This window comes from Acanthisitta chloris, unplaced genomic scaffold (assembly GCF_000695815.1).
Source record: "Acanthisitta chloris isolate BGI_N310 unplaced genomic scaffold, ASM69581v1 scaffold28383, whole genome shotgun sequence".
Taxonomy (NCBI): domain Eukaryota; kingdom Metazoa; phylum Chordata; class Aves; order Passeriformes; family Acanthisittidae; genus Acanthisitta; species Acanthisitta chloris.
Genome location: NW_008666978.1, coordinates 12,265 through 17,330, shown reverse-complemented (window position 1 = coordinate 17,330; position 5,066 = coordinate 12,265).

The window sequence follows — 5,066 nt, the reverse complement described above, 5'->3', positions numbered from 1 at the left end:
CTGTTGGTGCCTGTCTGGTCCCTAATGCTTCCTAAGTTAAGTGAACATCCCTTTGGCTGGGGTGGTGTTTACCATGGCACATGCCAACTGTTAGGCTGTAACATCCTCCTTTGTTGTCCAAAGCCAAAGAACAGGAGCCTTTGTAAATATTGCATTACAGAGTTCTTTGATGTAAATCAGAAGAAACTTGCTCAATTTGCAAGTAAATAGTCTGCAGTCTTTTGTAGGATTTGGGGTTTTTAGGGAGGCAGTGTCATTATGAGATTCCACGTGATCCATGCAGTCATGGACTGAATGAGGTGCTGGGGGCCAAACTGGTTTATGTCATGGTGAGATATTCCCACATCAATACCTTGCAGTCAGAAAATGTAACACTAGTGCTCAGGTGAGTTAAGCAGGAACAAGGGCAGGTTCTGAGCTTTATTTAAAAATAAACAGATTTTTTTAGCCTCCTACAACTGCAGTGCACTATGGCAGGCATGGAGAACAGCATAAAGCCATGTCTTACACGGGGGCATAATGCCTGGAGCTTGCACATGTGCAGACTGGCTCAGAGCAGTGCCAGGGATGCTGGGCATGTCAAATAGAGCTGTTTGACCAGGTTCAGTTCATATTGGAAGAAATGGAGTGATCGTTCCCCCATCCTTAAGAAGTACTTTCCACTACATGGTTAAACAGGAGTGCTGCTACCTGGAGATAAACATCTGCCAATTAACAAAGCAAAGTAATTTATGTGCATGAATCCTGAAAGGCTGACTTTAATTTTGGGAAAACGGGAAATTCCAGAACACGGAGAGCGAATGTGCCAGCATCAGGGAGCACAAACGGGATGGGTGGGTAATGAAGTTGCCCAGCGAGATGTGCATCCTCGGGAAAGTGATGGGAAAGCTGAGCTGGGATTTGTTAAAGCAGAGTTAATGCCAGTCAACACAGGCTAATAGAAAACAGATCTTGTCAAAACCCAGACATGCTCTTCCCATCGCAGATCTCACTGATAATGGCAAAGATGAGTGTTCCTTAGACTTCTCCGTTTTCAGTTGTTTATAGGCTTTGTCGACAGGAAAGGTAACTAACAGGTAGTTGTACAGCTCATTCCTTTTACAGAAAAGAGTAGGAAGAACCCATGAGTTGATTGACAGAATGTTACAGCTGGATAAATTCAGGCTGCTGAATGGTAAATACAGGGAGCGTGGGTGTGCAAAAAGCCAAGAGTGATTAATTGTTCACAGAGAAAACTTTGTAAAAGATTAGTATTGGTGTTTTTTGAAGTGTGGGCCTTGAGACAAATAAATGGGGTCCCTATGCAAAGCTAGTGGGAAGCTTTGAAAATGGTGAGGTGATACCAAATAGTGAGTCTATGTGCCTCCGTGCATGATTGCCACCAGAGCTCCCTGATAAAAAAAACCCTGAAGTTTAGTTTGTGGGGACACACTGTTGTGATGCAGCCTTCCTGCTGGTGGCTCCTCATTTGAGGGGGGAAAAACCTCCTTTTCTGGGTCTGAAAGTTGAAGCAGCTGGACGTCCTCCAAGGGAAATTCATTTGGCATCGCCTACTCGGGATGCAGCGTGATTAACAGCTTCTCAGTGCCTGGGTTGTCTAGGAAGAAAGCCTTGGAGGTACTGCTGCCCTATCTGATAGAAACAAATGGCAAATACTCTGCTTCCACCTGAAAAATGGGGGCAGTCTGTGGTTTCTCAGGAGTCTTGTACCTTCCTGGGAGTTTGGTATTTGGGATAACAGAGCTTTCGGTTCAGTTTCAGTATGTTAGTTATCTGGGGTTTGCTATCTGGTTAGGATTTGTGGTAGCTGGAAAAATTAAAATGGTCTCTGTGTTTCCACTCTCCTTATTAAACAAGCTTTTCCTGTTTTAAAAGAAAGGAGACTTGTAATAAATTCATCCTCAGTTAAATGCTGCCTTGACGGCAGTTTTTTTTCAGCAGGAAGCCAGCTCAGCACAGTGCAGTCCGGAGGAGCCCAGTGCTGCAGAGGAATGCGTAAAGAGAGGTCAGACTAGTTACAGCACGAGGAAATCACTCGCTCCTTTCGAGCTTGGCGATGCAGGAGGTGAGTTCAAGATGTAAGACATGCCCCAACTGCCTGACATTGCATTGAGGTAGCACATAACTTGCACCTGAAATTTGCACCTTCTGAAGCATCTTAGCTTGAGCCCTTTTGGAAGCAATTATAGCTCAGCCAGCAAACGGGAGAAACATCCTTTCTGCTTGAGCCTGTAAGAGCAAGTAGTGGATCATGCAGTTAGGTGGGAGACTTGCTTCTCTTGCTGCTGGAGCACATGTTATATGCCCCAAGGCCTTGCCATCACTAAACTTCACCTGGTCTTGTGGCTTTTTGCCTGCTGTGTGGCGCAATTTTATGTTGGGCTCCACAAATCATGTCTTGCTTAGCCTGTTGCAAATAGCCCTCTACTCCGCTCTTGCCCCTCTCCTTCACTCTGGTAAGACCCCATGTGGAGTGCTGCATCCAGCTCTGCAGTCCCCAGCACAGGAAGGGCACTGGCCTTTTGGAGTGAGTCCAGAGGAGGGCTATCAACTTGAGCACCTCTCCTATGAGGAAGGGCTAAGAGGATTGGCATTGTTCAACCTGGAAAAGAGAAGGCTCTGGGAAGACTTAATTGCAGCCTCCCAGGACCTGAAGGGAGAATACAAGGATGGAGAGGGACTATTTACAAGACCATGTAGTGACATGGCTTCAAACTGAAAGAGAGTAGGCTTAGATTAGATATTAGGAAGAAATTATTTCCTGTCAGGGTGGTGAGGCACTGGAACAGTTTGCCCAGAGAAGTTGTGGATGCCCCATGCCTAGCAGTGTTCAAGGCCAGGCTGGATGGAGCTCTGAGCAACCTGGTCTGGTGTAAAGGTGTCCCTGCCCAGGGCAGGGGAGTTGGAACTAGATGATGTTTAAGGTCCCATCCAATCCAGACCATTCTATGATCCCATGATAAATGGTGACATATAAAAAATCCAAAGTGCCGCATTCATGCTTCCTTATCCTCTGTCTTTTTCCACAGATAAATATCTTTATTATTTCCCATGTATTATTTCCCAAATAAAGTCCACAAGGAATTGATTTTGTGTCTATGTATCTGTTCAGGACTCCTCCCCCCAAGCTGAAGTCCTTGTGATTTTTACCCTTGTTGCCCATGTTTTTCACTACAATCAGAGTGCAAAGAGCTCTGTTACAGCAGCTGTGACCTGTGCATGGAAGAACCTTCACCCTCCCTTTCCCAAACAGTTCATAGTCATCACACTAATAGCAGGCAGAGCTATTTTTTTCCATATGCTCATATTGCTGTCCTAAATACCGCCAGCCTCTCACGGGCCAGGGCCATGAATCCCAAACAATAACTGTTGTAAGTCAGTCTGGTTTGACAAGCACCCAAAAAAAAAAAAAAAAAAGAAAAAAAAGGAAAAAAATTGAAAAGAAAAGCTCCAAGCCTGTGCGCTGTTAATGAGGCATCATGTGAATGAAGACTGAGCTGTTTGCCAAGTGCCAGCTTTTGTTTCCAGACCGGCTTTCCTCTCTGCTTGCTCACCTTGCCATTACACAAGCAAGAACGCATGCTCCACCCAGCAGCGCGCTCACCTCTTGCACAAGTTACCTTCCCCTCCAGTTTTTACCGTGGGAATTTGGACACCTTGTGGGGATGCCAAACCAGGTTAATACAACCCAGCGAGCGTGTGCTCCAATTGCCAGCGCAGCTCTGCGCAGCCTCCTGGCTTGGATGAGCCTTCCCAGTAACAGTCCCACACTGCAAAAATAATCCTGCCTAGCAAACTTTCCTTTCCCAAAGAAGTCACCACCAGCAATGCAGTAACCTCTTACTGACTTGTCCCTACCTTGCTGCTTGCCCCCAGCTTCCGCAAGTTAGGCATAACCCATACTAGACCTGGCCCAGGCTTAAGAAAAAGGGCCAAAGAGAAGGGAAACAGTAGAGAAAGGAATTTGTTCATTATTCAACATGACCCAAAGAGGGTAACAAAACAAATAATTAAAACAATAATTTGCCCCTGTTTGGGGCAGAGATCAAACAGCATAGGATGGTGCTCGAAAAGAAGGACCATTGGTCTATCACCAGTGCAAACTTTTGCACTGTGCAAATACTCCTTGTGACCTGTTAAACTGATCTTTTTGCCAAGTAAATTCACTTTGGTTGTTGAGTCCGTGTTCGTCCATCTCTTAGGGATAAAGAAGGAATTTGCTTCAGTGTACAGTGTCAATGGCTACTTGATCAACTGTGTCAAGGTCATGCTTAGGAGAGGGGTGAGATTTTTTCCCCGTTTTTGATACTGTTTTTTATTTTACCCAATTATCTGGTCTTCATTCTTCCTTTTCACACTCCTGACTTAAGGCACATTCCAAACTCTTTGATTTGCCTGAATAGAAAGAGCACGAGAGAAGGAGGGTTGAGTGAAAAATTAGTATTGGAGTCACTACCAAAGCAAACTCCTGAAGTTGGCGATGGGATATAACTTGTTAGGGGAGTTAAAGCACTTGCTATAAAGGTCATGTAGAGCTTCTGCACACAAGTGAATAGTTCAAGGCGTTTTGATGCAGAGAAAAAACAATTAAGATAGAGCTGCTGCTGACATTCCCCTAAGCTGTTTCATCTCTTACCGCTTCAAAAAAGCAGGGAAAAACAAATTATGTACTTTCAATCTGAGATTTATATAGGATGCATTGTTGCTTAGCCTATGAAAAGATCAAAAAGGAGATCTTTGAAGACAGATTGCCTACAAAGAACACTGGACTGTTATTATACACACAAAAAAAAGAGAGGTTAATAAGCACAGTTCAGGTCAAAACGTAGGCAAGTGCGTGTGTGCAATAAAGCGTTTGCAAGGGCTGCTTGCTCAGGCGTTTCAAAGCCGGTCAGGAAGAGGGTAAATCACTGAGCAGGCATCTGGAGCAGGAACACTGCAGCATTCCACGTGTGTTCAGCTCTACACTCGTAGACTTGGTAGAGCTTCTTTGGCTGGAAACTCCTGTGGTTATGGAGATGGCTTGGTTGGTTATAGGGATGGCTTGGTTGTGTTGGGATTTCCTG